Raw genomic sequence first — 11258 nt, forward strand, 5'->3', positions numbered from 1 at the left:
ACCTGGAGTCACTTTCTTCCCTCCCTGCTCCAGACAAGGGGACCCGAGGCTGGGGGATATGGCTCTGGGAGGAACCCAGAAGCAGGGCTCACACTGCCCCGGGAATGTGTTCAGATGGTGGCTATGAGTCTGGGTCCCTGGGCCTGGCACATCAAGCATTTGTCACATAGGCAAGCTCTGCTTTGGCACTCAGGCTGAGCAATCAGGGCGCATAACCTGAGAGGCAGAATATTCAAAGCATAGTGCCAAAGACAGCCTGTGCCTGGGACAAAGGAGTAAGAAATGAACACCTATAAGGCAGAATCAGGCTTGGCAGAGAGACCCACGCAGGCACGATGTGAATATCTATGCAGACAGGGGACCTATGCAGGCTCCTAGAGGACCAACCAGCAAGGTCCCCTGAGACCACCCTTTACATACTGCAAAAGCACCACTAAGATGAAGAGGAATCCACAAAGGTCAACTTGTCTAGTCCCCTGTCTCCAGACAGGACAGCAACAAAGCTATCTGGTCATGCTTCCACCCAGATATGCCCACACCCCTCAGATGGGGCGGGAGACAAATGCGAATTTGACATTAAAAGTCAGGACTTTCGCTCACTCTGCCCAGTTATGATACAACTCTATTTACAGAAAAATCAGTTGATGTTCACCTAGAAAGCACATGGAATAGAACTCAGCAAAAACAAAACAAAAAAAATGCATTTTTTCATAGTCTCACATAGCTACAACAGAGACAGAAAATAATCGCTCCTCCCAAGCAAATTCACATAATATCATCAAATCTCATGGAGTCTTACCAGGCTCTACCCCTTCCCACTTAACTGTCTCAGTGACCCTGTAAAGAAGGGAATGTTATGATCTCCCTTTCACAGGTGAAAAACCTGGAGCACAGACACAAGTGTGTCTTGTTGGGCAAGTTATTCAATGGCAAAGCAGGGTCCTCAGGGGCAGGTCATGAGACACAGTGTTGGGGGCAGGAGGTTAATCAAGAAGGGCTCTTGGACGGTGGCCTGGAAGAGGGAGGGGAGGGCAAAGGCCGCACTGAGTGGGGACAAGAGGACCTAGCTCCAGCGCAGCCTCCTGCAGGCCCATGGGAAGCTGGGATGCTCCTCAGAATGTCCCCATATTAGGCCATCGTAGCTTCCCCAGCCACTGCTTGGGGGTGACCCAGGAGGGCAGTGTGGTCAGCAGTGACGGTGGCAGAGAGAGTTAATTCCAAGGAGGGCTGACAGTGGCCAGCACTCCCTGCGGCTGAGGACCGGGTGCCTAGGGGTCTGGGTGGTGCTGCCCATTATCTACCACACAGAGATTTGAATCCAGCCAGATGATCTGAGTGTAGAGTCCAAACACATGACCATGAGACCATGCGGCCTCACTTACTCCAGTAGGACTCTTCTCCAATCCAGTTTATCAGTCTTGGTGCTTCCTGGCCAACATATTCAGGGATTAAGGAGACCCAAGGAGGCAAGGCTGACTCTGGTGAGCAGAGAGGGCACTGCTGACAGTTTTGATCTGTAATGTCCTCCTAAGACCTATGGGCCACTAAAGGCCCAGCATGGTACTACTAGGAGATGGTGGACCTTTAAGAGGTGGGGTCTAGTAGGAGGTCTTCAGGTCTTAGGGGTGTGCCCGGGGTATGCCCCAGCCCCTTTCTTTTCCTTTTCTGCACCATGAGGTGGAGAGCTTGGCTCCACTGTGAACTTCCCCCCCCGTGATTTGTGGCCTTGTCATAGGCTCAAGAACAACAGGGCCAACCCACCAGGGTCTGAAACCTCCAAAACTGTGAACCCAAATAAACCTTTCTTCTTTGTCAGTTGATCACCTCAGGTATTTGTTAGAGTTACGAAAAGCTGACCAACGTAGGCAGCCATGGGGTGTGACACCCCAAGCTTCCCTGGGGAGAGAAAAGCACACATAGCCTGGAGTCATTCATTCCCAGGTGGTCCACCAAGCTGTGTGGCCATCCTGCAGCCTGAGCCCAAGCAAAGCCTTCCCAGGTGATGTAGGATACTTGGTCTGGCAGGGTCAGGGTGAAACCTCATTTAATAACTGACTGAAGGAAAAATGAGTGGGGACTAGCAAGCAAAACATGATCTCCAAAAGGTAGAGCTGTGTATGTCCAGGCATAAAGAAATCAACAAATTTTTTAAAAGTTAGATCCATTCTGTAGTGATACCCTCAACATATGGTTGAGAAGAAGGAAAGTAGGTTGCAGAGTAGCATGCACAGAAAGATTCAATTTCAGTGAGAACCAAATACGCAAGCCGCACGGCCCTGTGCCTGTTCATACACCTGTAGATATTTAGATGCACAGAGGAATAGCAAGGCTTTTAACTTAACTTTAAGTCCAGCTACCAGATATGAACACTAATTGCCAAGGTATGGTGGGGGGGCATAGGATGAGTGTTCTACTCGTCTTTGCATGATATTAATCTACTCCTTTAATCAAGGAAGAATTGCTTTTATAATATGTAAAAATCAAATAATCAATAAGATTTTTAAAATGACTCACTTAGCACCATGTGAGGGGGGGGCCTATATGAAAATACCATTTCATTTTCTCTCCTTCTTCCCCTTTAGGCAGCTCCTAATTGTCCATTTGAGGATGATCAAAAGAAATATTTAATTCCAGGTGAAGGGTTTTGCATACTTTTCTCCATAACCATTAGAAAAGAACTTCATTTTAACATTATTCCATGGATAATATATATCTGCCACTAAAAAAGATTTGCCTCTAAAATCTATAAAAACTATGCAACACATTCCCTAGTAGAAGAGCAAAGGTGGGAATTACCTGCTCTTTGCTAAATCTGTGACCATGCTTCCCTCTATTACTGCTCTAATGAAAGCCAGCCATACCAAGCCAACTCCCAATTATCTTGGCACATATATACAAAAAGCTCAGGGAAGCCAAAACCCAACTTTTCACCACATCTGCTCACAAGAAGTCAAAGAGTTGGTTTTAAGTTTCTTCCATCTTTCCCCATCCCTGGCTAGTCACTAGTAGAAGTGTTCCAGATGGTAGGGGCCCTCAGAGAACGGAGGGATGAGGACACAAAGTGTCTACACAGTCTGTAAACTGGGTAGCTCTTGTCCATTGGGTTGGTTGTGGGTATTGGCTCTTGCAATTCCATCCACACTGGAGCACATCTTATTCCTCAAGGGTTGACCCAGAAACTACTGCATTGGATTAAGGGTCTAACTGATGCCAATTGGCTACCCAAGTGTGGATTCTACATTGCAATTTGAGTTTTATGAACTCCAATCGTGTAGAAGGCTTGGAGACTTAGTCCTTCCTTGACTGTTAAATCCATGACAGAGTTGTGTGCCAAGTTCATGGAATTAAGAAGGAAGGAGTGGTTGTAAGAAGGCCTGCAGAGAGAGCTTGAGAGAAGGAGACAACTGAGTAAGCCTTGAAGGATGAGTAGGCCAGGAAGATAGGACTGGGGAAGGGTCTTTTGGGTAGAGAGATCTATGCATAAGGTTACAGAAGAAGAACATTCTTATGACTAAATTCAGTGCCACAAGACCTATGTCCACTCTTAAGGAATGATGGGAAGTGTTGATTGACAGCAGTGATCATACAGGAGCAGCTCATTCATGTACTCTGAGACCTGACCCATGCTGTATTGATTCTGAGCCACAGAGAAGCTGGAAATGTTGCCTGCTCCTAATCCGCCATCTTGGCTCCCCGCTTCTGTCTTGAAAGGACACCCCATATCTTGGAAATCTCAGGTCGGTCTTTACCACACAGAGTTACTTACTAATTTGCTCCTATACAGCCTTTGTTCTGTCTCATGATAATGGATGTAGATTTACTTAGTTTTCCCTCTTCTTGGCTAACAATCATCCTAGCCAAGGCTCTTGGCTAGGGGCTCACAACCCACAAAACTATGTTGTGAGGGAGGTATTATTTTATTATCATCCCCATTTTTCAGATGAGAAAACTAAGAACTGAAAATGCAAAATAATTTATAAATTCTTACAATAAGTAAGTGGGAATTCAGAAATGGCACACAGGTTTTTCTGATTCTAGAATGGTATGTTTTTGTTATCCCCAGCCCTTTTTATCTTTTATTTTGAAACAGGATCTCATTAAGTTGCCCAAGCTGCACTTGCATTTACAATCCTCCTACCTCAGCCTCCCACGTACCTGGGATTACAGGGTGCACCACTGTGTCCTGTTCCTGGAACATAATGGCTATGCTGTAGTGATCTTCCCTCAGTGACACTTGCTCTGTTCATGTCAAACCCAGTACAGAAACCAGCAAATCTTTCATGGAAGGTACAAGAAAGTAAATATTTTCAGCTTTGTAGGCCATACAGTCTCTGTTACGTCTACTTAATGCTGCCACAGCAACATGGAAAATAGCCATAGATAATTCATAACCAAATTGGCATGGCTGTGTTCCAATAAAACTTTATTTATAAAACAGGGTGACAGGTTGGAGATGTATGTCAATGTTACCAACTTCTATTTACAGTATTTTGTTCATTCATCCAGTTAGCCAATGTCCACTGAGTGTCTTCCTGACAGTATTCTAGGCTCCAGATACAAAGTCCCTGCCTTCACAGAGTTTAACTCCAGGCCAAGTCTTACCTGTTCCTTTTGCCCATGCCAGTGTCCTGGAGCCTACTTGGTGCTGTTTATGTTCCCATTAGATCAGGGTTCTCAACTGGTCTATGATTTCAGATCACTTGGGGAGGTTATAGAACTGTGGATACATGGGCTCCCCCACACACCCTTCCCACCCCCTAGGTTCCAATATAATTGACATAGCATGGGCGCATAACCACTCCCCCATGTGACTCTAAGGTGCAGGCAGGGTTGAGACCCACTGCTTGGATAAAAGCTTGATTTCTGTGTCTTCCATTTACTTGTTATGTAAAATAGGGTAAATCTTTGAAGTCCTCAGAGTCTGGGCTGTAAAGTGAGGTTAATACCAATCTCATAGTAAGATGCTGTTTAAATGAAAGCTTGTACCTTTCATATTGTAGAATGTTACAAAAATGTAAAGTATTGTTGTCATTAAACCGTGCCATTATGATTGGGTTATGTTAGGGGCTGCCTCAATGATTTTTTTAAACCAAGGTTTGACTTTGATTCTTTGAACAAGACAGTTTTGGGGGTTTTCGAAACAAGATCTGCAGGGAATTCTCTGTTAGCCCAGGTTCACGGGTAAGTAAGATGCTGCCCTTTCATTTATTTCCACAGAGAGTCACAGGGTGCTGCCTTTTGCTTGGCTGGGGAGTACTGAGCTGTGCTCTGCTGTTGTAATAAAGGTCTCCATCTCCAGGCGGGGACATCTCACCTCTGAGCACTGTTGTTAAGCCTCAAATAAGTGGTTTGCTTACTCTGTCTTATGGACAAATGTCCAAATCCACGTCCTTTCCTGAGCTTAGAACGGAAGACAGGAAGGGCAACCAAGGACTTTCCTAGGTCCTGTCCATGGACGATTTCATTCCATCTTCAGAACAATGCTGGGAAAACAGAATAATTATGTTTCTCATTTAACAGATGAAAAGGGCTCAGAGAGGTTGAACGGCTTATGGCCTGGTGGTGCCCAAACTCAAATCCTAGTATGCTTGACTCTACAGCTCTTTTCACAGAACCACAGGGTAGCCTACACGTTATTCAGATTCTCATAGACCAAGATTTTTTTTTTTTTTTAACCAGGGATTGAACCCAGGGGCACTTAACCACTGAACCACATCCCCAGCACACACACACACACACACACACACACACACCCCGCCTTTTTTTTTTTTTTAAGACAGGGCCTGGCTAAATTGCTGAGGCTAACCTTGAACTCATGATCCTCCTGCCTCAGCCTCCCTAACCACTGGGATTACAGGTGTGGCTCTAGGCCAAGATATAAAGAGACATAAAACTACCTAAAGTTTGTTTTTCCCAGATGTCTGTCTATCAGTCTCTCCCTCTCTCTGTCAACCTAGAAAGAAACCCACAACACCAGCTAATGACTTATCAGACTGTTCTGATAAGCCTTGGGCAGCACTCATGTAATCATGCACAAGTTCAAAGCCAAGACACTTCCTCCCTCCACAACATCTTACTGTGCAGTTTTAGAACCTCATAATGAAATGTAAAACAAACCAAAAAATGTGAGGAGCGAGTTGGAGAAATAGATGCTGCCAGGAGGGAGGAATTCACTGACCCCCAATCTGGGCCATCTCAAGAGAAGTTGGCCACTGGCTGAGCCTCTAAAAGCTTAAAAGTCATCCCAGGCCACGGTTAAAGAGAGAGCTTGAACAAAACAAAAACAAATGTGATCTTCAAAGTCTTAAATGTCAACTTGAAGGATAACTTAGAAGCTCTGGGTTGGGCCAAGAGGACCTGCAGCTGCTCTTTCCAGCATCAGATTCTCCTTCCTTCCCCCGAGGAGTCACTCCCCTGGATAATGTATCCAGCAGGGTTCAGGGGGCAGCCCCCACCCGCACCCACCAGGCATGTTTACAAAGGCTGGAGCCCCCCACTCTTCACAGCCCAACAGCCTCTCCCTTACTCTGACCTGAGCACCCTCCAGAAGCAAGGGCTGCCTGGCCAACCTCTGCTTTCACGTTTGTTCTTCCAGATTCAATTGGTTCTTGACCACGCCCACCTTGCAACCCTTCCCCCCTCCCTACCACACACACACAGCCTGCTCAGCTGCCCTCCTCCCTCCCCACATAGCTCCAACACGGGAATGATTTGCAGGTCAGCTCTCCAGGATGACTGAGGCTTCCTCCACCCCTCAGGATAATGGACCAGGTCATGCTCATGGATAATCCTCATTGGTCACCTTTCCTAGAGGGAGGAAGGAAAGGCAACCTGCGCCCTAGCAACTCCAGCCACTGGCCTACAATCATGGAAAATATGAGGACAGATTGGCGGGGGCGGGGGCGAGGGTCCTTTCTAAATAACATTGGCTCCTGCTGGCTGAAAAATTGAAAAATTTTTTTTAAATGACATTCAATTTATTAAGTATCCCTGGCTTCCTTCTTGGTCCTTCTGCATAAATGTCATTTTTATAATAACCTTGAATTTATCTTCAGTTTACCGATGAGGAAGCTGAAGCCCAGAAGGAATAAGTAATGCACGCCAGGCTTCCAATTTCCATGGATCTCAGTTCTCTCCCAGAGTGCTCTGCTAGCAAGTCTGTGCTCTTTCCATTGGGCCACGCTGCATTTGAGGTCCAGAGGTAAGTGGCACAGGGTCCTGGACAGAGTCTCTGGCTATTAAGACCTAGAGGGTCAACTGCTACCAAAGCCAAGGACAACCTCTCCGTTGTTCATTCTGCTGGGTGTGTTTGTCCTTTGAACCTTCAAAAATGCCTGAGGATGTACCCTCCTTAATGAATCTGATCTCAGAGAGGATAAAGAGCTGGCCAGAGGCTGGAGCTGATAGAAGGAACAGTAAGATGACTTCCATATCAGCCCACGAGTTGGTGGCCTGGGAATTCATCCTGGGTCTGAGGTGGATGAGATGTCTCTCAGGGCAAACCCAGAGGGGCCAGGATTCCACTCACCCTCTGGAGAAACTCCACACTTTGAAAGAGTTGAAAGCCTAACCCTCGGGTCAAGCTCTCCCTGAGGATTCCTATGCCGGATCAAGAGTATTTCTAGAAGTCCTATCTGATGGATCTCCTCTGCCCCCCCACCCCGCCCCGGGGTATTTAGTCTTCTATTTTTTTTTTTTTTTAATAATGGGAACAAATGAGAACAGTTCAACTTGTTACTTCCATTGGCTCTACTAAAATTAAAGAAGAAAGCCTCACAACCCTCACTATCTGTTCCCCTAGGAGGCCACCTTAGCCTTTATCTTCATTCCTTACCCTGGACCCAAACTTGTTCAGTAATGAGGACAATGTTAAGTCAAAAAACATCGAAGACAGGGAATTGGGAAGAAGATGGACCGGGAGGGATGTTCTCACAGAGAGCAGTAGTATTTCAACCACCCCCCATCAACCTCCAAAGGCAAAAACATCTACCGGCTTCCAACTACTGGTCCTGCCCTCACAGCCTCCCCCTTCCTGAGCCCTAAGGCTCAGGAGAATTTTCTCTCCCCTTTTTGTCCTGATGGGGGCACAAGTATTCCCTCAGCATCCAAAGATCCAGAAGGAAAGTCCTAAAAACTGGCTAGAAGTTAGGGGCCAGAGTGTGCAGCTACCAGGGAGCAAGACAATAATAGCACAGTTGTTTTTTTAGAGGAAGAAATGGGGGTGGGATGAAGTTCCCAGCCCAGATGAAGAAATGGGCCATTGATGCCTCTAAGCCTGAAGCCATGCCAATCACCACGCAGTCATGTGCGTGCTGTCATCTCGTGGGGACCCGGCGGCCCCTGTTTACACGCACTCTTGTTTACATGGTCCACGGGATGATTTCCTTCTTCCCCACACTCCAGTGGGCGACACACGCCTGAAGTTAAACGAGTCCATGTCTGACATTGCTGCCTGCTCTGTCGTTTATGGCACTTCCCTGGGGTTCAATTTGTATAATTTCTAAAATCCTTCCCAAATCTCAACTTCCTGTGGGTCTGTTTTTATTTCCAGATTTCCTCCCCGTGTCCCTTCATTCTCTCGTTTTTTCTAGGACATAGGGAGAGTCCAGTAATCTTTCTCCCACCCAAATGCTGTAGGTTGGCTCCCACTGCAAACTACAAAACCAGAGACCTGGCGAGAGACAAGCTGACAATCCAAGCTCTCTTGCGGTCACTTGCTCCTGGGTCCCAGCTACCGAAACGCAGTGTGTCCTGCGCTGTGCAATCCAGAGCCCACTAGTCCCTGCCACCCACAGCCCCTTGCCTCACTGCCCTAGTTGAACGCTGTTCCCCATCTAGGTCCTGGGGGAAAACGGAAATCCAAGAAACTGACACCAAACTCAGAAGTCAGTAAACACAAAACTTGAAATATTTTAAAGATGGGAAGTTGTTTTCATTCCTCTGTGGGCTTCCAGGAAAATCTCCGGGGACTCTTTCCTGAAGAGGTGTGATTTTTCCTTGCCACCCTCCAGGGAACTTTCTGAATCCACCACACAACTGTAGAGAAGTGGCCACGGCAGAGAGCGAAGAGTTAAATCAAGCCCAGACCTCAGCAATCTGTGTTCAATTTTGATAAAAATCTCTCTCGCTCTCCCTCACTGCCCCCCTTCCTCCATCCCACAGCACAGACACATCTCTTTATGTTAGTAGTTTGCATCTTGTTTGGGGGACCACACCAAGCACTCTAGGAGAACCTGGAGCTCACGCCACCAAGGGCACATGTGGCAGAAATGTTACCCTGCTCCAGGTTCTGGGGCAGAGCTGGACACAGGGCCACAACCTGGGGCCACCACCACCTCCTCCATCCTCCGCATCCTCCTTACAATTTACCTGCCACCAGACCAGATCCTTCCTTTCCCAGTTAAGTCAGAGACCCATTGCTGGAGAGGTCAGGACCACAACCTGGCCTGAGGTCGGGCTCCAGTCACAGGTGCCAAGCATCCCAGAGATTCCCTTTCTGGGGATGCTCCTTGGTGGCCCAGTCCCATTGCCCTTAGAACAAGAACCTCAGCCCCTGCTTGGGCTGCCCTGCTTGCCGACCAGAGGAAAGGCCTCCAAGTGGAAGCCGGGGGGCTTGTGAAGACTGGGGTCCACCGGAATGAAGGCACAAACTGGACCGGGAAAAGCCACCCCGGAAAAGTTTTCAGCTTGGGAGCCACTGTCTATATCTGTCCACTTGTGACAACAACGTAGGAGTCTGATTTCAAAGCCGCACACACACACACAAAAAAAAAAAAAAAAAAAATTTTAAAGTTTTCCAAAGACATTTCCTGTGTCCAGATGTGCCCGCACAGACTCACACAAGCCCAATGCAAACACGCCCAATCACACCCATACACACACTGGCAGACACAGGCCCCGGGAGCCTGCTCCAGTGTCCGTGCTCCTGCAAACACTTTGGAGAGAGAAACAAAACAACCGGCCCGCGGAGGTGCTGCTCTCCAGTGCGCGCTCCGCAGTCCAAAAGTGAAGGGCGGAAAGCGTGGCGATGCCTCCAGGCCACCGGCTCCGGAGCGCGGCGCGACACCTACCCCGAGGCCCCCATGGCGCGTCGCGGCTCCGCAGCTCGGGTCCCCAGCAGGGAGGCCGCTCGGCTCTCCGCCGCCGCTCGCTCTGTCCTCGACTGTACTCCAGAGGAGCCCCGGCGCTCCCTCCCGCCCGGCCTCGCGCCGCCCGCCCGCCCCGCTCTGACGTCAGGCGCCTTGGAGCAGGATATTTATGGCAAGGATACTCTGAATTTTCCCTAGGTAGAGTTCTGATTGCAGTTCTCTGGGATTTGTAATTTTCACACTTTTAGAACAGAACGGAGAGGAGGGAGGGAGGGAGAGAGCAGCAGGCAGGGCGAGGCACACAATAAGGGTAGCTGTTCCCCACTTGGGCAAGGAGCCTTTTCAGGGTTCCCCCTGGTAGGAAGCATGTCAGAGTCAAGGAGGCAAAAGTGGTCACCTGCGTGGTGGGGTTCTCCTCTGCTCCTGCCCTGGGCGGCGGGCAAAAGGCTGGTGGGAACCCAGCTGAACAGGAGGGGAAATCCCCTCTCTGCACCAAAGTGCCCCTTCTGGAACAATATGTCCCAAGAAAGTGCCCAGCAAGAGAGGAGAGGGATCAGGCACCGTCCAGCAGCTAATTAGAAGCCCTGGTCCACACCCTAACAACTTTTCCATTTCTTTTTTGGGAGTATGTGTGTATATATATATTAAAAGTTTATTTTTATTAAATTATATTCCACACTCCCTGCTTCTGTATAGCTTTTCCAACTGTGTGCCAGTCAATTCATCTTACTTCATTGCTTTATATACATAGTTGGAGCCTTTTACAATAGCTCTTATTCATACTTCTAAAAATTACGTTTAATTTTTTTTAAAAAATGTGATTGTGGTCCATCTCCTTGACTGGACTGGAAATGATCTCAGTCAAAAGCAACCCTCTCCTCCGTGATTGCCAGCACTCACCTCCTGGTGAGTCCTTGATCTTCTCCCATTTCCCCCACACTCAGGAGTCCCACTCTAAAAGACCTCCCTTTCCATCACCATGGTGACTTGTACAGAATCTTCTGGGCATTTGGGTCTGGAATTCAGTAGTTATTTCTCCAGCCTGCTGAAGGAGCTAGAGGAAATGGCTTAGTTTAGGGGCCATCCTCCAGTATGTTTTATTCTTCTAGGCTCCCAAGGATTGGAGAATGAACTTTAAAATGGAACACATGATATGCAAATTATTTATCC

At 47.8% G+C, this 11258-nt stretch overlaps 1 protein-coding gene across 1 annotated transcript in view; it reads right to left on the bottom strand.

Moving 5' to 3' along the window:
- Daam2 (dishevelled associated activator of morphogenesis 2) overlaps window positions 1–10198 on the bottom strand; it is a 105706-nt gene extending 95508 nt beyond the window's left edge. Inside the window, exon 1 of the mRNA XM_058581409.1 lies at window positions 10071–10198. The gene's annotated coding sequence lies outside the window, so the exon portion shown is untranslated. The remainder of the gene's footprint in view (window positions 1–10070) is intronic.
- Between the last annotated feature and the right edge of the window lie 1060 nt (window positions 10199–11258).

This window comes from Marmota monax, unplaced genomic scaffold, assembly GCF_021218885.2.
Source record: "Marmota monax isolate L192 unplaced genomic scaffold, Marmota_monax_Labrador192_F-V1.1 WCK01_AAM20220418_F8-fsc00127, whole genome shotgun sequence".
Classification (NCBI taxonomy): domain Eukaryota; kingdom Metazoa; phylum Chordata; class Mammalia; order Rodentia; family Sciuridae; genus Marmota; species Marmota monax.